Here is a 20,835-nt window from a genome sequence, read left to right as displayed (position 1 = left end):
TCCCTTGAACTGAAAACATGACAGCTGCTGCCTACAAGGAGACCACCTGGCTTTGGCTCACATTGAGCCTGGATAAAGTTATGCGATTGATAATGATGGCAGTTTGCAATGTCCCTCTCCAGACAGAGGGAAATGGGATATATATTTTTTTCCTTAAATGTCTTGGGACCGTAGTGTCTCCAAGTGTTTCTACAATAAGGAAATACCTTCTCTAGTTGCTGAAGTTGGCAAGGAATTAAATCCACATGTGCTCCCAGTGCATGGGGCTGTGTGACACTGCACAGACAGGAGCATCTAGCTTTGGCAGGGTAACACATACATCTATAGGCTACTGGAAATACTTTATATAGGGGGTAGCAGCAGAATCATTTCCCCACCAGAAATGCATCTTTGGAATGCTGATATGGCTCTCTGCCCTGCCAGGAAGGCTTGAGAGAACTGAATGTGATGGCCATTATGAGGATACTGCACAGTTTTTTAACTGTGCAGTTAAAAAATTTATATAATTTTTAACTACATTTTTATTTAATTTTAAAAATTAACAAATGTCTGCTCTGGCTAATATTAACGCACCCACGTTTTCCTAACACCTTCAATATTTTTCTTCCCAGAAGTAATCTAAATTACTGCAAAAAGAAGAATTTGATTTAAAGAAAATACATCAATGACATTGCCCGGGAAGTCTGATTTTAAGGAATGCTTGCTTTCCCAAGTTATTACTGATTTACTGAAGGTTTGTTCCAAAGCAGGATGTTTTGGTCTTTTCAACAATGGTGATGGGTGTCAACACAGGCTCCAGCTTCTCTCCTCTTTTCTGCCTTCATAACTAGGACTGCTAAAAACATTTGCTATTTTTGGAAAGTTTTCCGTCTCTCTTCATAGCAGGGGTATCACACTGTCTAGTAATACTGTCTAGTACACTGTCTGGCTACAGGGAGAGGGGAGAAAGAAGGGGAGCAGAGTACATAAGAGAAACATTTCCCTTAAATTTACCTTGTTTTCCTGCATTTACACTGCAGCCTGTAAGGGTTCAACTACCCAGACTGAGATGCAGCTATGAATTATATAAAGAGTGCTAAGAAACCTCTAACAGATGGGAATAAAATATGACAGTGGAAGGAAAAGGGAAGCAATGATGAATGCCAGATGTTCGAGTGACAGACATTGATGCTAAACACTACCAGCATTTTTTTTGACTTGTGAACTGCACTGGACTTTTTATTTACACCAATGTAATCCAAAGGTTGCATTTTTTCCTGAAGCAGGTCTAAGCCAATTTTTATTATGTTGCTTACACAAGCAACTAGAAGTTTCACCTAAGATCAGGGACTCATTTGTGACACATCCAAAGGCACAGGAGGAACTGATTCCTGTTCAAACGTGCAGTCTATAGAAGTACGGATAGAGGAAAAAAAGAAGAATTAGTATCTGCATTTTGTTGACCCCCTTTAAGAGTCTGTTAGTAAATCAGATTAACAAACATCATACAGAACTTTTAGGATCCATCGAAAGAGAGACAACTTCAGCAGGACATGAACTGTAAAAAGGTGAAGAAGCCAGTATTTCTTTCTTCAGACCTACACTATAAAAGCTATTATTTCAGTTGAGGTGATGCACTGGTAAATATTTTCCCGTGAGTGATCACTCTCTAATATTCATCTTAGTGAACAGAAAACACAGAAAACACAGCTCCTTCCCAGACCTGTCACATAGAAAAGTGCTTGAAGAAGGGAGCTGGCCTTCTAACACAGAAAGAAGATGTATCTTTGAAAACTGGAATATATGCAGCACAACCAGGCACCTTGAGTTACTTTGGGAAGTCGTCCCAAACGGGTATAAAATAAAAGTATTTAGAAAAAATAACAAAACAGAGACCACAGTGCAAAAGAATAGTTTAAACTGCCTAAGCTGAGCTGCACCACTGACATACAGAAAGTTGTGCTCCTAAAGCTGCATTCAGCTTTCCGGAAGGGCATTGGTTTCAGAGGCAAAGGTTCACTCAGCTCTCAGGGAAGTAACAGCACATCTTTAGGAAGACTGGAGCCTCGGGAACCAGAGAGATAAGCCACTTCAGTATTAGGTGAATGACCACGGAAGTATTCACCCAAGAAACTCCTTAAGATACTTAGGTTTCCATTCTCGAACTGTAACTTGGGAATTGCATTTCAGTTCAGAGAAAAGTTATACATCTCTCTAGAGTGCATCCATTAGCAGCATAGTTATTAACATTGTGAGCCAGAAAGTCAGGAGAACTTAGCGCCAGCATGGTTGAGAACACAAGCAGTGCCACTTGTCAGCAGTGGTTTGATATTTATGAGGAACCACATGACTAGTAAGTTCTCTTTTGTCATCAGAGATAAAATAAACCCATAAACTACATGGAGCTGTGAGTGCCCCTCCTTTCAGCATGGTGCCCCAGACAGCTACTTAACTCGAGTATTCCTGAAGACTTATTTCAGAAGCATGGTCTTCTCCTAGTCCAGATGGTTCCACTCAATACTGCCTCATAAAAAAAACAATCAACCCCAGTTTGGTCATGCAATGCCAAGTCTCATGGGCCTTCCTGGAGTTAACAAGCTTGAGAAGGAAAATGGACATTCTAGTGAAGAAGATATTTCCTTTCTTTTTCTCCATATGAGAAGCTGGGCAGAACAGCATCACTACCCTTGTGGGCTCCTCTTCTACATATCCATGGGGTTGTGAACCCCAGAAGAACAAGGAAAAGCAAAAGCTAAAGTCACATCTCTGCCTTTCCTTGCATTATCCTCCCTAGCGGTCCCACTGAGAAAATCCACCTGAAGCTTTTTGAGGCATATGCAACTTCAGCATTGCAACTCTGATGTGTACGCAAGCTGCACAACTTTGTCTGAAGAAAGAATCACTACAATATTTATTAAACAGAGCAAAATGTAATCATGTTTTTGGTAAGCAAGCCTGTCTTAGAACTGAAGTTTCAGGGAGAAAACAATGCAGTATTGCAGAGGACAAGCAACCTTGCAGTTGTAGTACACAAACGAATTCAGGAAACTTGAGTTTAAGGATCCCTTCTGCCAAAGTTACTGTGTATGCCCCTGACAAATCTCTTTCTCTGTGCCTCCATTTCCCATGTGTCAAGGGCTGACAATGTTTCCTTTGTCTACTTTGCCAATTTGAAACATAGCATCTTTTGGAGCAGGAACGATCTCCTTCAATGATTATGCAAAGCCCCCTGCTTCAGCACGGATTGAGGTCAAAAACAATAGTTAACTGAAGGCTATTTTCATGACACAGGCATCAGGGGCAGTGCTGTCCTACAGATTTCCCACCCTGGACCTCTCATTCCCTTCTCACATCGCAGCACAAAGCAGCCTCAGTTTTGCCAGTACAGTGTTTTGCAGGTCCATGTTGCAAATACAGTCACTGAACACACCTGTGTTAAAAATACCGTGCAGAGATGAGGGAGTGGCTGAAGCCCCTATATTCTGCCCTAATTCCTGTCAACAGCTTCCTCAGCTAACGAGGGGGAAATGAAGCCCTCCTTCCTGTAAAAACAACAACAAAAAAAACCCAAAAAACAACACTTCTCTTTTGCTAATAACCAGTCAACATAATTTTGATAAAGTGTTGGATTTTCAATACATACTACTTTCTTCAGTTCATTTCCATCTATTCTTTCTTACGCTTCTTTGTGATACACCCTTCTTCCCTCCCACCACTGGTCGCTGAGATCTGCTAAGAATCGCTTATTTGACTGTGCAATCCCCTGTTCTTTGCTGTGATTAAATGCTTCCCTCCCACACAGCCAAAATATCTTATTTTTTATTTCTAAAGGTTCTTCACTGAGCTTTCAAGTGTCCCTCAAAGGAAAAACAAAATCAATAACAAGGCCTTCCTGAGTACTGTGGTAGCCTTCCATCAGATAAAGAGCAAAATAATGATAGCCACTTCCAATCATCCATGCTTCATCCTCCCTGTTGGCGGGGGGAAGTGGAAAGGAGCTGCATAGGTCAGCTTCAACCACACAACCCCAATCTGTCAAAGCACCATGCCCTCAGGCTACAATTTTTCCACTGCTAAAAAAAATATAGGAAAAAAATATCTTTCTGTGTCCTTGCTGAATTAAGTGAACTGAACAGGGTGCCTGCCAGCTTGCAGGACTGAAAAACATTCTGTTTTATTTAGAAAAAGTAGTAATGTCAAATTTGTGGCTGATTTAAGGCATGTTTGTAAGCCAAGCCCATGTATTATGCACTTCTCAAATCATTTGTGCAGGTCCTTCTCCAGCCCATCTCAGCTCTCACTGTGCACAGGTAATCACCAGAACAACCAGTACGTCGGCCTCTCTCCACCAACACGAGGAGGCGCGCCTACCTGCCTCTGCACGGATGCGGGAGGGAAGGAGCGGGGCAGTCGGCTCCCATCCTGCAACCACGTAAACTCTTACCTTACAAGGGCAGTTAAGGGGGTTATTAGGTAACTGTTATATCCTTGAAAACGGACACTGTCTCCTAAAGGAGCAATTTCAACCAGAACTTACAGGTAAATAGTGACTTACGGTGATTCAGGTACCTCAACCAATGGGTGAGCGGAGAATGTGGCGGATGAAAGTGTACAAGAAATTTAATTTTGAATTATAAAGTCATGCTAAATGCTTCCTACAGGTAACAGATGCACAGAAATCTGTCTTACCCCTTCTGCAAGGAGCCACGAGGTGGTCTTCCCGTGGTGTGGGACCACGGCGCTAAGGAGCGCTGAAGCACCCCATTCAGCAAAAGCTGCCCAACGCCTGCTTCCTACCCGTGCCCCGGGCCTCCGCCTACTGCTGTTAAAGCCCAAACTCAGAAAGGCTCCACATACTTCCATTTTTATTCTACAGTCAGATTTCTGGCATAACAAAACACACTCTCAGTTCGAGATAGGAATTTAATATATGTACAATGATTACTTCCTTTGGTAGCAACTAGCCCTCATTTTCCTCAGTCTATTTCCTCTCATCTGGTGTTCATTTAAGACTCTTCCTGCATTTCACATACAATAAACTCTTCAGCCCTTTAAAGTCATAGAAAACGAAGGACTACCCAAAACAAATGAAGAAACAAATAAACAAGTCTCTTCTGTTCCCCATGTTTAACTAAAGGTTGCCACACAAAACAGCAAAAGCCAAGAAATTTAATAGCAAAGCCAATCCTCCAGTACACAGACTATGTAAACACATCCTTAAACGTTTCTCTTTTCCAGTAAACGAGGGGAATGTCTATACAGCAAGTCAACGCTTGCTTTGGTAACTGGGTTTGTTTTGCCTGGTTGTGTTTGTTCTGCCTGATGTTCTCCGCTCTTGGGACGCAGCTGTACTAAAAGCTAGGATGTTTTGAAAGATAACAACCAAGCCCTGCACCCAGGGACTCCTTGAGGGTCTGATTTCACCGCGGGCCGGCTCCAGTCCCAGCAATGCCCGGGCCATGCTGCTGTCGGTGCACCGCAAGCTGGCGGCCAGCAGCAACTCTGAGACCGCTTCAGGAGCCGGAGGACAGGAGAATGCCCTCATGCTCCAGATGAACCCGCGTGCTTTTCTTCCAGCCTGAAAAATGAACTTTCACAGACTCCTTCAGCTGGATGCAATCCAGCACAAGGGTTTCTATACACAAAGGAGTGAGTTTCAGCAGGTACAATGGGGTCTGTTTCAACCCGGCTACCTCTTCTTGTAAAGGAAGCAGAGCTGTGGGGAGGCTACACCCCTTCAGAGTCTGGCTGTATGTTCGAGAGCGTTTAAACAAAAAGCTACTATATGAGTGCCATTCTGCGTGAGGATGCTCCAGAAACTACTTGAGTGCTTCTCCTAATCTCAGGTATATGCAGAGCTGCATCTAACAGGTCACACCAGCTCTGAGAAGCCAATAGTAACTGAGCTGTACCCCCAGCCCTGTTAAGGACACGGGGGAGTAAGAAGGGCCTTTCTCCCAGGCTGGTTGAAATGCAACTTAATAAGAACATCTACTCCTCTGTCCCCAGTACAGGTGTTTTGAACCAGATTCTGGAGCCTGAGGCAGCCCTGGCAGAGCCGCCCAGCTTCACAGCGCCCGCTGGGGGCTTTGGGCCCGCGTAGCCGAGAGGCCCAGCTGGATCACCAGCGGCCTGAGCAAAGCGCCCCTCTGCTGCTGGCAGCCTTCACGGGCTGCGGGCAGGGCAGCTTCGCCTGCTGCCGTTCCTGGGTGAAAAATGGAAACACGTGGTCAGCTCTAATTCCAGTGGCTACAACAACACTGGCTGAGATTTCAAGTAGATCTCTACCACATTATAGAGTGCAAATGAACCTGATATTACTCAGGACTGGTCTTTTTGATTTAAATGGCTGTAGAGTCAGAATCTATTACATACTTCTACCATTTAGCAGGAATTAAAATGCATTATACCCATTATATGCACACTTAAAATACCAGTAGTATTTAACACCAAGTTAAGAAGATAATTTAACTGTGAGTAGGCACACATGAAAAGCCCCACCTCTCTTTTTTTTCCTGTTTTCTTCATAAAATGTGGAGGATTTTGAATGCTTTACAATCCTAGCTGACACAGCCTTTCATCATGCTGTGAAAGGTCACGCTGCAGTGCCAGCCAGGGAGTGTGAAGCTCCTGTGTGTGTACCTGTGTGTATAAGACACAACACATCTTTCTTGCAAACACGGTAGAAAAGATAACAGAAGCTGACAATGAAGGAGACAAAAGAACAAGCAGCGGCTCAAGTATTTTACAGAAGAATAACCAGCCCTCAATCCTCTCAGAACAACTTGAAACACGCTCTCCTTTTGGTCTTTGAAAGACAGGCACAGGCTCTGAGTCACAGCTTCAAAACCGCCAGATTGATCCCAACAAGATCACCAGGGCCTTCCTCAGCATGGTGGTGGGGAGAAACTGGCAGAAACTAAACCAAGGAAAGCCGGGCTACCTCCTCCAGCTCCAGAGACTGCCAAGTGTGCAGCAGCCGTGTGCTGGATCTGGACACCCTGCAGTGATCCAGCCTTTATTTTGGAATCTGATAGGAATAAAAATGCTGGGTGTCTGCATGTGCCTCTGAGCATGCAGTAGCTGCAGCATGGTAACTGCTTCATATGAAACATCTCTACGCAAAGTTGACCTCCAAAGAAAGGTTAATGGTGCAAAGAAAATAGTTGGAATACGTACATATTCCTTTTACATATATATTCCTTCTGAATTACAGTGGCAAAGGCTGCAGAGCTGGAGTGGAGGAACAAAGGATGTAGGTCAGCCCCAAGGGCAGGCAGGTGAAACTGCAGTTTGTTTGAAAGCTGGGAGGACACATGTAGCCTTGATACCCACCTTGGGAGTGGCAGCATGACATAGACTATTTCAGACTGATGAGATACATGATAGTAAAAGGGAATATTTTATGTCTGGAATCACATGCAGCATCAGGATAAGCATGGTTGGATATTAATTCCTTTTAAGCCATCAGAAGCAGACACTTTGAGGGTCACTATCTCCATAGATGTGGTGAAGATGCACTTCTACCTTAGATCTTAGCGTTGCGCAGTTTTGATACTCACTGTATTCATAATATACTGTTCCACACACAGCCCTAGGTCAGATTTGTTAGCCATATACCTATCACTAATAGGCTTTTACTGAGAAAACAAATATGGCCCTATCACCCTGGTGTCTCATGACTATTTTATATCCAATTAGCAGAATAGACACAGACTATGAGTTTTAACAATGTCTCCGCTTTTCAATGAAATTGAGCTGGTCTGTAAGCACAAGACATCCCTGTTGCACTGTCTCTTGCAAATAAGTTAATCTAAAAAAAGATACATGACTTGTTATGAGCCTTAGGAATGAACTGCCAGTTCATTTTTCAAAATGACAGATGTGATGAAAATTGGCCAAAGGCTTGAAAAAAAAAATATGGGGGTCATGGTGAGGGGAGCAGCTGGGGGCGGAGAGGAAGGCATTCCTGAGCCCTCTGGAGCCTTCGGCTCCTCTAGGACCCATTAAAAGCTTATGTTACTTGCACCGCTTATAAACAAGCGCTTTCTTCTGCCATCATAGCCTTTCTCATATCAAGCGTTTAGGAAGTGTTGACTGCTGTCTTCTAGGGAAGCAAGGCACCAAAAATGACGGCAAGTTACAAATCAAACACCTCTTATATATTTTTATTATTTTTCCCAAATTATTTTTCCCAAATTTCAGGAGGTTTGTTGTGATTCTTAAGTGACCTTTGCAAACCAACTAATCAATAGCACATCTGAATGGTGACTGACTGCACTGGAAAGTTTCACTGCCAGAAAAATTACATCAATACTGGCAGAGGACAGACAGCAGAAATGTGGACTGCAAGCCCATGACTATTCTTTGCATTCTTTTGCTTTTATTATTACCCCTGCTGCCATTTAGATAGGAAATTTTGGGATGAAAAAACACTGCTGTTCTCCATAAGAAAAATTTTTACTCCCTTCGTTTACTGAGTCTATCACAGAGACTTTCGTTTTTACTGGTTTTAGCATTACACAAAATACAGATTCTAGTAACAGATTACAGCCATATTTACTATAAAATAATGTGTTAGAAGGATACTTTACCCATTCATTCTTTTACTTTCTTCCTGTTAGACACACTGAAATCAAGCAAGAAACAAATCAACTGCTGTAGAGGAGAAATGAGAAATTCATAATGAGACACTGAACTTCTCATCCCTGTGTCAGAGATCAATTTGCACCAGATAGGTAGCATAAGACAGCAGTTCTCTCCTTATCAGTAGATTGTCTGTCAGGGCAAATGTTGTCCCTTTACAAACTGTCAGTACAGGCTGCTGTACGACCAGGGAGGCTCAACTTCAGTCTCTTGCTCCTTCTCTTCCTCCTCAGGACAGAGGTGCACTGGTACTGCAAGGAAATCTGCACTGCTACTTACTACTGCCTTTGCACTGGGAAATGAGAATGCCAGGGATTCAGCCTTCCCAAATGTCGACACAGATACAAACAAGGGTATATTTTAACTAATGAAGTAGGATTTCTGCCTTTGATTCCTGCACACTTCACGATGCAGAAGATCAGAATTGTCCACAGGGAAAAAGAAAACCAGAAGCAAGCTGAAATAGTGCAAGGACAAAGCAGAAGTACCTATGCAAAATGCAAAGACATTTTATCTGAATTAGTTGCAAACAAAGCAGACAGGTTGGAATTTGCATTTTCTTTTGAACTGTAAGTCAGCTTCTTCAGTGAATCACAGGAGCTCCACCGGCATCGAGGTTCAGGAAAGATCTGTGAAAAGGGCAACAGCATGACAGACAAGAGGTACATCTCCTCGAAGAGGACTGAATTATAAAGAAGCCATATAGGAAGATTAAGGGGGCAATAGTAGTCAGAGGAGCAGATATTGATTGCTTATGCAGGACAACTGAATTCCTTGGTAATTGTCTGCCTCAGCCAAAAGGGATGCAGCATTTGTGTCAGGCAGCTCCAACTGCAACGAGGCACCCGTGAGGTGCCCACAGATCCATCTTGTTCCAATCAAAACTTGATGGATGACTACTTCCATCAATTGGAGTGGGAAGGCCTGAGAAACAGAATCAATACACAAAGACTTTTGAAACTAGAATGGCATGCCCCAGACATATAAGTAAACATTATAGCTTTCTGCCGGCCGGGGTACCTCAACAAGCAACACATCCCAGAGAAGAAAGGCACAAAGAGCAGCACAACCATTCCTGCAAGCTGCTGCAAGAACTTGTTTCCAAAGATCTCTGTGAGCCACGGAGGGCTGCTAGCAAAAGGGAACAGCTACTGCCCAGCCAAGCAGATCGATGTCAGCTAAACACCGCAGGGCACTTAATGGCATGAGAGAGATGACTAGTCTTAATTCCATTTACCCAGCTCCTTCTTAAAATCAGTGAGGGAGAGGTTCCCACACTGCTGCTTTTCTTGTGAATAGTCACGTTAGTGGCTTACAAGCAGCACCAAAGCTCCCTCATCTCAATTAACTGGCTCTCCCTTGCACAGGAATAGCAGATGCTGTCAAGCAACAAATAGATAATCCTCAAGAAAGCAGAGCTACTAATCAGTCGCTTTTACATTTAAGATCACTTGGAGTTGCCACTGCCTAATGCTGTTTTTCTAATTAATTGCACTGGAATGCACTTAAGCAAGCCCTGGATCAAAGAATCAACTGCACAGATTGAAATAAATCCTGTCTGTTGCTAATGCCTTGAAAATGGATGACTTGCTAAGCATTCAAAATCCGGGATACCAATGGTTTAAAACTACAGATAGTGTGAGATTCTTTCAAAAGAACAGAGTTAAGAATAAAGAGGAAAAAGCTTCCTTCTTTTGCCTGTAAAAGAAAATTAAACAAAGGGAATTGTTCAACTACTTTATTGTGAAGTTTGTATATCTTAAGTTCCTTGTTCTCTGCTTTCTTAGCACCAGAAATCACAATGCAGAAGTGTCAATTTCAATTGCAGAAAACTCTATCATAGTTATAGATTTATTTTTTTTATTCACTTTTATGAAGGGTTGAAATCTTTTCAAATAATGATAAATAAAAATGACTGGGGATGGATGTGTTACCAGTTGGTGCAATAAATCACTGTCTCCTTCTGCATGAGTCTCTCCCATGGTTTAGAATATCGTCAGAATGCCTTTGATTGATTTACAATTTAGTAATCCAGCCATCATCATCCATAATTGTACAATAAACCATGCCACTTAATGTAGCTGTTACAGATGTTCAGAAGTTCATTCCCTGCCTTTTAAGAGGTGATATCTAGACAGCAGCTGCAGACACCAGGATTAGCTGGGAAAAAAAAAATCTGTCTTCAGCACAGTAAAACATCCCGTTTTCCTATAACAATGCCTTGTCTTTAAAGCTGAAAGACATGCTGCCAACCTTGATATATCCAGGTTCAGTTATTAAATATCTGTATGCATACATGCATACCCCTTGCTGTGGCAGGAGTAACAAGATGCCTAGCTTCTGTCTAAAATACCTTATTTCCTGGGAAATCAAAACACTACTAGAAGCCAGATGCAAAGAATCCATGAATGGCTACGCGGCGAAAAGCAGCTGATCTCACACGGACCATGGCGGGACCCAGAAACCTACGATGCACTGTGTTCTGCTTGGGGCACAGCATCCAGAGTCAGAGCTAGGGAAGGGCTCACAATTTGCTCTTAGCAGCAGTGCAGAAGTTGGGCTGAGGCAGGCAGGAAGGGCTGCAGCTGGATGAAGTTGGCTCAGTTTGTTATACTTGTACCGTAACCGATACCAGCACTTCCTGAAAGCACAACTGGAGATTTCATGGGCATCATTACTCATTTTTTTTCACACATTACTGATCTGAAAACAGTAGGTTAATTCTTGCTTTCAGCTTCTTTTGCTTGAGCCTGCAAACAGCACAGCATGAGCTGGCCTGCAATTAACACTTTTGTTAATATAGCTTCTTAAAGAATAGGAGAATCTGTAACATGCACAGAACGAGGTGAAGATATTTTATACCACATAGCACCAGCACTTTCCACCAACCCCAGCAGCCAGAGTACATTTAAAGCAAGCACACAGAAAAAAAATCCAATAGGAACTGTCAAAGTGATGGTCTGGGTCACAGAAACAATTTATCTCCTAAGCGAATCACCATACTGAGGAAGCTAACAAAGACTGCAGAATTCATTAGCTGAGCAGCTTTGGAAAGGACTGCTCCAAATCCCCCAAGCGGCCCGGATCAGCCAGCAGCCTGTGCCTGACAGTGACCTGTCCCAGGCGCTTCAGGGAGAGGCGCAAGAAATACGCAGTGACAGGAGCCCTCATGTTTCCTCTTTGCTGGGATCTCACAAGCAGACTCGTGCTTTAGCTCTTCAGTAGGACATTTGAGCCTTCAAAACTTCAGCAACCACAGGCTTTATCTGTTGGGTGATCCCTCAGATCAATACAGGCTTAAGGGTTGGCAAAGCTGAGATAATTTAAGGTCCAAGGCTACTGTGGGTATTTTGCAGGGACTATGCCCCTGGCCTGTGAAAAAGGGATATCACACCGTAGCAAAACACAGCTCCTTCTGCCTCTAAGGGTGATATGGGAGACTGCTTGGCCTGTGGCTAGCAGGAGCACTTAGGACTAGCAGAAAAGCAGCCATGTGCTGAACGTGACTTTAAGAAACAGCTTTTGATTAACAAAACCTTGTGAAATGATTTTTTTTTAAAAAAGGCCAAGATTATTGCCTACCCTTGCACCCAAAGTTCTCGTGTCCTAGCTAGCCGAAAGGCTACCAGCTCCCCTGCAGCTCCGCTGTACATAAACCACACCGAAACGAGTGTCTGCTGCAACTCCCTGAAGCGTTGCCTCCAACTGAGAAAAACCCTCTGCACCTCTCCGAAGAAAAGGCACAGCTTCCCTTCTCATTTGATTTGATCGGGCTGGTGGGGGGTGGGACAGGAATCTGTGAGCGCCCTCGTCTCCTCGCTGGGGCTCGGGGCAGCAGCGCCGTGCCCGCTGGCAGCAGCCCAGGCCGGGTGAAGCCACGGCACGGCCGGTACCGGTCGCGGCTCAGGCAGGAGCTCAGCACGAGAGCCTCCTCACAAGGCCGGCCACTGCACACGCAGCTTTCCTTCCAGAGACACCTGCAGCCCTCGCCACCGGTGTTTACGTTTCCAATTTAATCGCATATATTCACTGCTTACTGAAACGCTGCACACCAAGTGCCCCTGGCCTGCAGGTCACATTGCATACATAACCACGGGGCACTGGGTTTTGTGCGGAGACATGACAATTTTGTACCTATTCAGCCTTTTGCTCAAGTCTCTCCCCCAGGCAGAAACTTCACCTCCAAAGAACCTGCACAGGATTTTTTGCCCTCATAGGCTTCAGTTACATGGAAAAGTTTTTCTGGCATAGCTGCAGCTGTAAGGAGTAAATAATGAAAGAACATTGTCAGCCAAATAGCAATGCCAGCAAAAAAGTTGTGGGTAGCTATATATACAATTGTGGGCATAGCTTATTCTGTCCAGAGAAATGGGTTAAGTTATAGAGGCAGAGGAATGCTTGCCAGTGTGAGTTCTCTTCCAGAAGGGGTTTATCATCAGCATGGCTCTACTGAAATAATCACATTGTGAATGCAGGCATGTCCTTAGTCTCTCTGTCAAAATAATTATCACAGAGAATAAGTTTCTTGTGTTTGGTAGATTTTGAAATACAAATGCGGCAACCTACATCCCTAAACCATGCTGGGATAAGTCTCTGCCCACTGGGATCTGCGGGGCTGTGGCCATGCCTTCTTTCAGATAAACCAGCAAACTGCTGAGCTTGGAGAGGCTTTCAGTCACCATCAACCTGGGACAGATGAGAGCTGGTGATCTTGTTTTAAGAGGCTCCATATCCCACAGCCCTAAGCCATTCAATCCCCCGACTGTCTCCTTGCATAAGAATTTATTTTTCTTCTGAGTGTTTTGCCAATAGGAGCTGGGGGGTCATTGCAATCCATTTCTTTGAATACCCTGTGGGATCTCAGCCTGGCGTATTTCATTTTTTCATCCCAAAGAGAGGGTGTGTACAAAAGAAAGAGATCTGGAAAATGTTTAGCATCACAGGAACCGCCAGCAATGCTTCCTTTGTTTGCTCCGTTAAGGCTGATGACTTTTTTTTTTTTTTTTTTTTATCATCAGCTAGCTCAAACAGAGAAAAACTACATCTTTCAGGTGCTGGGGTTCAAGTTCCTCCTGTTAGTCTTTCTGAGAAGCTGGGATGATGCTTGTTGTGCATCCTGTTATTCCAGTCAGCCTGGAGACAAGTGCCAGAGCTGGCATGAAAGGCATGTATTGGAGACACAGAGAAAACCAAAGGTAAATTCCTCCCACTCCGCACTTGGGCTTGGTGTACCTGTTACTACATGCGTATCCTCCTCATGCCAGACATAACAAAGCAGAAGTAGCAGCAGCAGTTCTGAGGGACAGAAAGGGGATTGCTGACACAGAAAATTAATATTGAAAGAATCAGTACAGCAAAGATTTGAAATGTTCACTCTGGGAAGACAAGGTCTTCCTACTGGAGAATCCCCTGAAGGGAGGAACAGCAGCAGTAAATTTGAAAAAAAAAATCCAATCATATACTCTATATTTAAAAATTAAAAAGACTACCAGATGCAATTACATTCATGATTAAAAGATCTAACAGAAGCATATTTAAATTCATTAACTTAGTCCACACTTTACTACCCCAGGAGACCAGCTACTCCTGGAATACAGGGCAGCAAAATACAAACTACATCTTGCTCGTATTTGATCAAAACCTTTTGGAAGTTTCAATGATCTGGCTGTTAACATCTCTTAGGTGATAATTAGGCTCTAGGGGCAGCAAACATTGTTTGGGAGAGAAAATGCACCGTGGAAACATAAGTAGTGGAGCCTTCTGCTTTGCTAAAGAGCCAGTTATTCTACTATATATAAAAAAGACAAGCAAGGGCAAAATGAGGCCATTTTCAAACAGAGACTCATTTTGCCTGTGTTTAACAGCAATCAGCAGATGCTCACCTCTATGTAAACAGTTTACTTTAGGTTTTGTTCATTTCTTGCAACACATGTTTTAACCAAGTGATTTTAGCCCTTGTGCGCTCACTAGCATGGCTCCTCCGGAAAACAGACGCGTCGTGTTTTTTCTATCACTGTTTGACAGCTGCTTGGTAGCAGGTACCAGCTGGGGCTCAGCAGACGTTTTCCCCAGTTCCTGTCCTCCCAAGTAGAGCCCCCGCTTCCCCCCAGGGATGCCGCAGGGCCTCTCACTGCAGGATGAGGCAGCGGGTGCGGGGCAGTTTTGGAGGTGCTGTGAAGAGCCAGAACCTGTCCATGGCCCTGAAGCCTGTCAGCGGGGCGGATGCATGACGATATTCTCCGTTTGTCCCAAGAGGGCACTAAATTAACAGCAGAGGCACTGATTTACTTCCTTTCTATTGTTGCCATGGGACCTATTTCCCTGTGACTGGACAGGAAGAGACTTAATTAAAGATAACTGGGATTTTCTATTTATGGTTGGGTCTGACATACCTGAGAGATGTCTTTCTCTCTCTCCGTATGCTGTATCTGTTTTTGGTCTCCTCCATCCTGCAAGATGCAAAGCTCACCTCTTCTATATAGACACCTTCCTTCTCAAGGGGCCTTTGAAATAAAGTTGACAGTTTGAGACAGAGAGCTGGAGTCTTTCCTGTCTTCCTTGCACAGACCCCATATTCAAGTGCAAGAAACACCAAAGGACACAGTTGGCCTTTAAGACACACAGGTACAAGTGTGCCCAAACTGTCAAGCAGATGTTTTACTCTTGTGTGTTGGTTATGAGCCACTGCAGAAAGCTCTGCATTATGGAACTGCTTGATCTCCTTCCGAGCCTCTGGGAAGTTGCACCATTCCTGGAAAACTGCAATTCAGCTTGAGAACAGCAAAGACCAGCAGATTCATATTCCATCTATTAGTGCTACACAAACAGCATTTCCTCCCTGTCTGCAAATGTAACTGGTGCTGGGTTTCTTTCCACACTGCCAAGGAAGCTTTTGGATATGCACAGGCTACACTGGCACTGAGCTGTTCCACTACACTTCATTTCTCCTTTGCTGCTGAAAGACTGGAGAGAGCTATTTTATTTTACTTTAGAATTCATATAAGGTAGCTGACTTCCATTGACAAAAACTCAAAAGCCAAGAATAATTCAGGTATCACAATCACAGCTTCATAATGTTCCCTATTTGAGGGCTAATCTGTCAACAGCTCACAGCTGAGGGTATGAAGGTGAAGCTCCTGCAGGGGCTGGAGCAAGATGCTCTTCCATGATTCATCAGCCTTCCCTCCAGCGAACAAGGACATAGTGACAAGATTAGTCAGAGAAATTGTACTGTGACCAAATGCAAGAGGAAAATAGCAGAAAAAATAGGGAAGAGTATGGAAAAATTTACTGGTTGAAAAACACTCAGCAACAACTTTCAACTCTGAAACTATTTTCGAGTAACTCATCTCTAGACATGTGGCTCTGGACATGTTTCCATCTTAGAATTAAATGCATTCTCAGTTCCACATTCTTATGAATAGTAACTACATTTTTTTTGTTAAATATGGAAACATTTATCATATGTATTATACCATGTCTCAAATACATTTGAAGATTCCCCTCATTGCCACATTTCCGGGACAATCCTTAAAACTGCTCCAAAAGTCAAAAAAGTACATGCTCAAGTGCATTCCACTACAAAATAGCTTTCCTGATTGGGACCTGGAATTCAATCTGAACTGAAATTACTTATAGCAAAACCCAAGCATATTTCATACAATACATGTTCTGTGCTTGTGACTTGGAAAATAGTAGGATTATGTTTTATTGAGGAATTTACATGAAACTGTGAGTTAGTTTTTCTCTTCTTAGAGTTCTTGCTCTCAAAGAAAAGGAAAATATTTGCTTCTGAGAGTAAAATGCCTATAAATACCATCAACACACAGAATTCTATGGATGAGGTTTCCGGTGGCAGTTACAGAAATTGGGTACCAATAGCCCCTTCCATAGACAGATGTGCCTTATATCGTTCTCACCATCTAAGAGTCTGTAAGGCCACTATGAGTCTTGAAATTGGGTGCTGAAGATGGTAGATGGCAGATTTATGAGTCACACTCCAATTTTTTAACCCAAAGAACCTTAAAAAGCTTTTACCACCCATTCCTTTCATCTAAAAGTTAGTGGTTATCCTTGACAGCAGATAGCTTAGTCTGCACTTTTATTTATCCCCAATGAATAAATGGCTTGTCTTTAAACATTAAAGATTCTCATCTGCCTAATCCTTAAGAAGTAGCAAATATTCTCAGAGAAAAACTCAGAATGATCCAGATGACAGGGTGAGGAGGACGAGGAAGGAAGAGAAGAAGAGCTTGAGATGAGTTGAGATTAAATTTGTTATATTTAAACTTGATTAAATTTGTTATATTTAAACTTGATTAAATTTGTTAATTACATTTCAAAATTACTTAAGAGTATTGAACATATCAGCCTTGGGTTCACTGTTGGGTCAGTAGGGTTGTAAAACAAAGGGCTTCCTTTTTAAAGAGTTAAAATAAAAAAAATTAGAGATTTTCTCTTTTACAAACAGTTCATGCAGGAAGGGATGTTCTAGTTGCAAATGACACAATTAATTTGCTTTTTGTTCAATATCTGGTTGAGGTTAGCTGCATTTGTCATCACCCAAAAGGTTTGTTTTCACATGCACATCTATGATAATCTTTTTCTTTATGTGGACAAGGTCTTCACAGGTCTTATTAAAAAAAAAAAAAAAAAAAAGGCATTCTACTCCAAAAAGGAGAAACCAGAACTTCTCAAATGATTACCGTTAATATGGATGAATTACAAACAAATCTGGCCTAGCTGCAGGCTGAAAGCTGTACACCTCAGGAGTCAATTGTCACTTCTAATACACTGAACATGCCTCTGTCCTGATGGAGAACTGCTGTTGTTACACGTGTTTTTCTGGGAAATGGTGCTGACCTCTCGCTGTTCTGTCTGCCTGGCCTGTTGCGCTCACCTCAAACTGTTCTAGCCACTGTTGGTTTCCTGAAATCATTTTGCCTGACTGATTCTTAAATCAGAACTACTGCATACACTCTACTGCAAAATTTTCATAGAATCATCGAATCATAGAAAATCCCAAGTTGGAAAAGACCCATAAGGATCATCGAGTCCAACTCCTGGCACCACACAAGTCTACATGGAAATGTACATTACACAGCAATCACACATAATTTTGCCATTTGTGCCCAAACCCTTATTTAGAAGAATATTCTCTAGGAATGCCAGGATCTTATATCTCCATATTGTCTCAATGCTGGGCCTTTCTCAGACGGTGACAACTAGGACTCCAATGGTGATATCACCTTCCTGCAGAAAACGGCAGATATGATCTATTGAGAATGTGTGGACCCCTCCCAATTCACGTTCAAAGGCAGAGCTTTTGGAAACTATCAGCTGGAGCAACTTTGCTTTCTGTGCCCCTACCAGTTCTCTCAGGCCACGTGTATGGTGTTAGAACCAAGAACTCTTACCTAGGTGGGACTGACCCATTTGTCCTGACTTCCAGTGATGCCCCAGCCACCCCATGCTGTGGTTTCAATGGGTTGGGGGTAGAGCTGGGGGCTGCTCCAGGCAGGTCCCTCGTTAGCTTGACAGAGGGATGAGGCTATAAAGGATTGCCATGGAACACACATATCCCATAGCTTAGACAAAGGCTGAGTGACCCATACCCTTTCGAAGGACAAACTTGGGGGGGGGGGGGGGGGGGAGTCATTGTCAAGACTTGCATAGGGAGACAAATACTGTTTTCTCCACAGAATTATGTCTTATTTGCCGTTATTGCAACATCAACCTTCTGTGCCCAGTTTGTTGCCTGGGACTCTGATGATCTCATGGCCTTCAGCAGAAGCACCGGGGACTCCCAACTGTTCAACAGCAGCCAAGACAACTAAATACTTCTCACTTACTATGTCACTATGAAGCTAAAAGGTAGAAAATAAAAGCCCTAGTAGAAAGCTGATGCCTCTTATTTGAATCACTGCTCTGCCACGACAATATCAGTCTCTCAGTCCATTCATGTGGCATTTACCAACCCTAAATTCCCTCCCACCCACATATACAGGCAAAGTGGTTTTTATACTGTTGTGGCTGGTGGTTATAAAAGCCAAAAGATTTATGAATTGCCGGATTCATGCTTTCAGAAGATTTGACTCAGGCCCCTGGAAAACCACTGGACCAGCTGAAAAATTCCACCACATTAAGCTGACCTCATTCTGTTCAGCTCCAAGTACTCTGGCACTGGAGCCCAGGATCCTTCTAGCTCCATGTCCTTCGCTCTTAGTAACGACACAAAAGCTGCAGGAGGTGTCCTCTGCCAAACCTCCTTCTCTCACAGCAGTGATGCTGCGGCTCTGTTCATCAGCAAGCAGTCATGATTTCTGTTAGTTGTGGCCCAGTTCTGGTCTATTTTAGGATTTCCAGAAGCTGTTAAAAACTAACATCCTCTCACTCCCTCCTTCTAGAATCTCATTTATCACTCTGCCTCCTGCACAGTTACAATTATCTATCTCTTAGCTGGCAATTTCTTTCCTATGATATAAATTTTGGATGACCCTACGGGTTTGTAAGCACATGGGTGCAATGGACCAAACTACAAAGTGACAGGGGAAGATTTAAGCAATTGGGACTGCTAGACAATGGGGAATTGTGCTAATTAAAAGGAAAAAGAATCGTAAATAGGTGGAGACAGAATGTGAAGATACTCATGCAGCAGCACCCCAACAGTACAGGAGCAACTTGTGATCTGTCCTGCCTGCAGAGCTGTTCTCTGAAAGAGGGCTATGAAATACATTAGCTTATTAACAGACAGATTCCCTCTCCAAGTGCATTCAGTGTCACATCTGCTGACTTGGGGTATTTTTAGTATATTTTTGCAACTGTTGGCATTACGGTCATCATAATTACAAGAATGTCAGTTGAACTCAACTTTGTTTTGTGTCTAAAATAGAACTACTACTAAGTAAGCTTGATAACCAAGTCGTGTCCCCACTTGTTTAGCCACATGGTGGTGCAAAAAAGAAAACAGCACATTAGGTTGCACAGGTGAAATAAGAATAATATTTTGGCTTACAGTATCTGCACAATAAGCAATGATACTTAAGACAGTGTGGCTTGATGATCAAATACCAGGCAGTGTTTGTTGGGCCAATGTAAGAAGTTCTACCTGCAATCTTATTTGACTCACACACGATTGCTAATCTAATTTATAGATATTTTTACATGAAAACAAATGCAAACTGCAAATAAGATTTGAAACTGAGAATAGGTGTCTGGAAAGGGAGACGGTTCAGGAGGAAAGCAAGCTTTCCAAAATCACTGTACTAATTAGACTACATTGTTTCTAAATGTCAGCTAATGTCAGTTACTGAGCTCTTTCCATACTGACAGCTCAGATTTACACAAAGATATCTGTACGATACAAGTATGCAAGCACAAGGAGGAATTTAGCCTCTCCCATGGCTACTGTTTCTCAGGCTGAATGCAACTCTCTCCAAATCTAATAGGGGCTCTTTCTCACAAGTGGCACCACTCTTGATACGCTGACAACCCACTGGTTCACAAAGTCAAGAACACAATGCTCATGGGACTGTCATTTGGTATAAAGCATTAGTACACTGGGAAACAGAATGAAACACCAGCCTGCTTTTTCTCCACGCGCTGTGGCACATCCGCTGCTACAATCTAAAAATGCATAGCATGGGTCAGGCAAGGGCCGGAGGTAGCTGCTGAATGCCACTGATTCTGAATCTGCCTTATGTCTAGTAAGTGGCAAAGGTACAAAAGTTGTTTTAGGTTTACAGGCTGTCAGTGGCTCCTGTGGACCAATAAAACACCAGGAAAGCAGTGGTAGCATGTAGAGAAATCCGCTCTGATTCTCTTAAATTAACACTGGGGAGCCACAGTAAAGACTCCGGGGTGTGACAGGGTTCCCCTCTGCTGAGATAATAATTCAATGATCAGTTATACTGCTGAGAGTCCCTAACCTGGTATCAATGCAGACCAAAGTTATTACCAGAAGACTTCTGGCTCTGTATGGAAAAGCAATGGAAGGTATACGCTGTATAGCCCACCTGGTCTGGAGACCCCACATAGTGCCTAACAGACTGATTATATGACCAAACACCACTGAGCTTCCCATTTCATGCACAGTTCACCGTCTTGCTTGCAAACAATCAATATTCCTTCTGCTTTTTGTGCACATGCACACACACAAAAGCAAACAAACAAACAAAGACAAATTTTTCCTGCTTCTCATCTGATTACTGA

General features: G+C 43.1%; 1 protein-coding gene across 1 annotated transcript in view; it reads right to left on the bottom strand.

The window, feature by feature from the left end:
- HS6ST1 (heparan sulfate 6-O-sulfotransferase 1) overlaps positions 1–20,835 on the bottom strand; it is a 184,676-nt gene that overhangs the window by 7,753 nt on the left and 156,088 nt on the right. The gene's annotated exons all lie outside the window — the stretch shown is intronic.

The sequence above is a fragment of the Anser cygnoides genome, chromosome 9, assembly GCF_040182565.1.
Source record: "Anser cygnoides isolate HZ-2024a breed goose chromosome 9, Taihu_goose_T2T_genome, whole genome shotgun sequence".
In the NCBI taxonomy this organism is placed as follows: domain Eukaryota; kingdom Metazoa; phylum Chordata; class Aves; order Anseriformes; family Anatidae; genus Anser; species Anser cygnoides.
The sequence above is the reverse complement of the archived record's forward strand: the minus strand, read 5'-3'. Positions and strand labels throughout refer to the sequence as shown.